Source organism: Notechis scutatus, unplaced genomic scaffold (assembly GCF_049901735.1).
Source record: "Notechis scutatus isolate UNSWTSFEM ecotype Mainland unplaced genomic scaffold, rNotScu1.2 NSCUCTG231, whole genome shotgun sequence".
NCBI classification, from domain to species: domain Eukaryota; kingdom Metazoa; phylum Chordata; class Lepidosauria; order Squamata; family Elapidae; genus Notechis; species Notechis scutatus.
In genome coordinates, this window is record NW_028263098.1 from 1 (window position 1) to 4,371 (window position 4,371).

The 4,371-nt window shown below is 45.6% G+C and overlaps 1 long non-coding RNA gene across 1 annotated transcript; it reads left to right on the forward strand.

Annotated features, from left to right (window-relative positions):
* The first annotated feature begins 62 nt into the window (after positions 1 to 62).
* LOC148128669 (uncharacterized) lies at positions 63 to 3,260 on the forward strand. The gene is made up of 2 exons (XR_015746206.1): positions 63 to 955; positions 1,818 to 3,260. It is a non-coding gene; the product is annotated as an uncharacterized LOC148128669 (long non-coding RNA).
* Positions 3,261 to 4,371: the final 1,111 nt, after the last annotated feature.

A 4,371-nucleotide genomic window follows, 5' to 3' on the forward strand; every position in this document is an offset into this window, starting at 1 on the left:
AGCAGAGAAGTAGCCAGCTTGAATCCTGCTTCTCTCTGCCGCCGGAGCTGTGACGGGAAAGACTCTCTTGCTCTCCCAGCAGTAGGAGAACACGAGCCTCTCCACATGTCTTCCAGTACAGCGAAATGTAGCTCGGGTCCCCACCAGTCTGCATCTCGCCCCCCGCCTGGATTCACCGCAGATACTGGGCCTTACCTACTGGGGGTGAGGGTGGCGGGTGGTGGCAGCAAAAGGCAAGTTGGGTGGGGGGGTAAAGGTGACCGGCAGTGGCAGGTAAGTGACTGGGCCCAAGAGCTTGCAGAGCCTCACTCACCCAGGGAGATCAGGCAGGGCCACAGCGGAAGGCATGCAGCAATGGCTGGACTGGCAAGTGGGCAAAAGCAGGCTGCAGGCGATGCCGCGCATGCACGATAAGGACTGACTGGGAGCGGAGGGGAGTGGCAGGCAGAGAGGGGCGGGGCCAGTTAGTGGTGCGATTTGCCAGTTCTCCGAACTGCGCAGAATCATAACAACTGGTTCTATAGAACTGGACAGAACCAGTACAATCCCACCACTGGTTCTATCTCTCCAGACTTTTCTATTTAATAAAGTCCTGTTTTTTGGGGGGGCAATGTGAGATGCCAAAAGCAAAAGAGAGGAACTAAAGGAAAAATCTTCCAGAAGTTATATCTCCAACCATTTGTAATTAGTGAGAGATTTTGTATTTACTTAAATGAAGACCAGAGGCTAATATCTAATATCTTGTCTTATATCCATTTTTACCTCCATTTTCCATGGACGGAGAGTCCTAACACATTTCCTTTGGCAATCCTATTTTTTTCTGCTCAGTCCTTTCCTCAATCTGAATGTGTGGAAAGTTGTCGTCCTGGATTTGTCAAGAGGGCTCGAGAAGGAGAGCCAGTTTGCTGTTACGACTGCGTTCCTTGTCCGGACGGGACCTTCTCCATTCAGAAAGGTCGGTAACACCAGAGTAAAAATGGGAGGCCTGGTGGAACTGGATCCCTCCATAGCATTGTCATGAAAGTGTGAATTAAAACACACTTTTAAGCTTAATTGGTTTCTGGTTTATTTCCAAAATGCCTCATTTCTTATCTAAACAGAAGAGCAAAAAGACTGTGAAGGAAGGGCTGGATAGAGAGAGGTGGCTGTGGCAGATTGGACAAGCTTTACTACTGCCAGAGAAAATATTTCTTCTTTTTACCTTGGATGTGTCCTTCCTTCCACATTTACATCTCTAGGAACACCTGAGTTCCTTGAAACACGAGGAATGTTTTTAGGTCCACCTCCTGAAAGGAGGATTGCAATGCAGTCTACATGGGTTCCCTTTGAGGAACACTGAAAAGTGTTGCTGATATTCGAGATACACAATATGGTGGCACGGATAGTTATGCCTGTATGTGTCTGCACCTGTATCACCACTCCTCTAATGGCCATTCCAAATTATTTGCAACAGTCACTTGATCTTCCAGCCACCTCTTAGGCAAGTATGACAAGAATTGCCATCTTGCACATAAGTTTCTCTAGAAAGATTAATTGATTCATTATTTTCCTTTAGTAATGGAGGTTCCTATCAATATTCTGAACATTACAAAGGAAATCTTTCAAGTCCAAAGCTTCCCTCAATTTCACAGCCTATCAAAAATATACTGTAGCTATATTTTTTTAAAAAAAGTGATAAACTTATTTTTTGTCTCTGGAGATATTAAGAAATCCATCCCGGAAAATGCTCCTGATAATCACTTGTTCCCAAAGAATGTACAATATATCTTGAAATGCAAAGGAAAAAGAAATATGGGGTTGGTTTTTTTTTTCCTCAGATACAGAAAAATGCACCAAATGTCCGGATGATAAATTCCCAAATAAAAAAAGAGTCCAATGTATCCCCAAAGTTATAACCTTCCTGTCTTATGAAGAACTTCTGGGCATCATCCTGGTTTCTTTTGCCCTATTCTTGTTCCTAACCACAGGCCTTGTTTTAATCGTCTTCATTAAATACCGAGAAACTCCCCTTGTCAAAGCCAACAACCGGGACCTCTCCTACATCCTCCTGGTCTCCCTCCTGCTTTGCTTCTTGTCTTCTTCTCTCTTCATTGGTCAACCAAGGAAAGCCACCTGCCTTCTCCGACAAACGGTCTTCAGCATCATCTTCTCAGTTGCCGTTTCTTCTCTCTTGGCCAAAACCATCATGGTGGTGCTGGCTTTCCTGGCCACAAAACCAGGAAACCGAGCAAAGAGATGGTTGGGGAAGAGCTTGGCCAACTCCATCATCCTGTCTTCTTCTGGTGTCCAAGTTATCATCTGCTCCATCTGGCTGGGAGTTTTTCCCCCCCTTCCCTGACTCTGACCTCCTCTCCCAACCTGAAGAGATCATCCTGCAATGCAACCAAGGGGCCGTTGTCATGTTCTACGTCACCCTCAGCTACATGGGCTTCCTGGCTGCCGTCTGCTTCACGGCGGCTTTCCTGGCCAGGAATCTGCCTGGGGCCTTCAACGAAGCCAAACTGATCACCTTCAGCATGCTGGTCTTCTGCAGTGTCTGGGTGACTTTTGTGCCCACCTACCTGAGCACCAAAGGGAAACACATGGTGGCTGTGCAGGTCTTCTCCATCCTGGCCTCCAGTGCTGGTCTGCTGGGCTGCATCTTCATCCCCAAGTGCTACATTATCCTTCTGAGGCCAGAGCTGAACACAAAGGAGCATCTCACAGCCAGAACAAATGTAAAAACATGAGATATAACATCATTATGATAGTGGAAGAATTGTTCATGTTTCTTTTATTTGATTTCCATTTTGATAGTATGCAGGTGTCAAAGAAAATGATATCTATATGTTTCAAAATGGGGAATTGTTGAACGACTGGAATTCTCCCCTTTCAATAAATATTGCTAAAGAGACCGCTGTAAAATTCAGAGGAATTCAGCTGTTCAGCAACAGCTACTGAACATGATACCTTATAAAAAACGATTGACGCACTTGTTCCCACTGACAACAGCTAAACATGTGGGTGGGTGGTGAGAGAATGTGTAGGAAAAGAGGTCAGGAGGAAGCTGTGGGAACCAAACACCAGCCTGGTTGCCTGATCCTCTCCCTAAAAATGCCAGAATGATGTGAAATGCCATGCTTGACTGGCTCCCAGCTGAGGAGGGAAATCTTCATCCCTCTTATGTGAGTCTTTCTTGATTTCCTGATAAAACCTCCTTTGCAGAAAGAATTCAGCAGAACAGCTGTCTGGGATTTCAGTTTGGGATTGTATGTACTGCACAGCAAAAAAATAAAAATAAAAAAGGAAATAAAAAAATGAAGTGTGTAAAGAAATTTCCACTGTATATTTTTTTTTCTTTCATCAACCAGAGAAATAAAATAGCCGTTTTCAGGCTCTTTAATTTTCCACTCTACAATTTGTACCTAAAGCATTCCTCTGCTCCTCCTCCAAGCCTGTCTCATCTGTGAAGGGCTGGAGAAGATGTCCAGAGAAAGGGGACCTTGGGACTCTTCCCAGGAGGAGGTTGCAGGGATCCTGTCTCAAGGCAGCCGCATCATTGACCAGGTCACAAACCTCCAATGCTGCATAATGTTCATCCAGGTCCAAGAAGGGGCTGAATAAGTGGGGGGGACTTCTAGGTTTCTAGGAAGAGGCACCCATGGAAGCTGCTCTGCTCTCCAACCACAGAGATTGCTGATCAATTGGGAATCAATTTTTATGTCTCATAAAGGCTCCTAACTGCGAATAGGATCCCTTTGCAAATTCCATTTTAAGGAGATAAGAAAAGCTCTGGTGGATCAGAAGAAGGTCAGTCTAAGATTCACACAAATCCCTCTGGTTCTCGCACAAGCAGTAGAAGGAGGCCGAGACTTGTGGCTTTGTGCCACATGGATGAGGGGTTTATCCAGAGGTGGAATTCAGTAGGTTTTGACCAGTTGTGGAGAACCGGTAGTGGAAATTTTGAGTGGTTTGGAGAACTGGCAAATACCGCCTTGCCCCCATCTCTTCTCTGCCTCCCACTGAGTCCCAGCTGATCGGCTGGATTGGTTGCCCTGCACAGGAGAATGGAGCTGGAAAGCAGGTTAGTCGGGAGAGGAAGGAATGGGCTTTTGAAGTAACTTTCCACTGCCACGCCCACAAAGCCCCACCCACAAAGCCATGCCCACAGAACCAGTAGTAAAAAAAAATGATCCCCACCACAGCGATTATCCCATAATTTCACTTTCCTCTATCACTACCCGCAACATTGGACACTCGGCCATCTCACACTCTAGGAATCTCCAATTTTAGTATCTCACATTAATCTGAGAAAATGTTTCCAAATTTCCCACCCCAAATTCAATAAGAGTTAAGGCGGGACTGGAATTCAAAAGTCTCCCGGTGATCCGC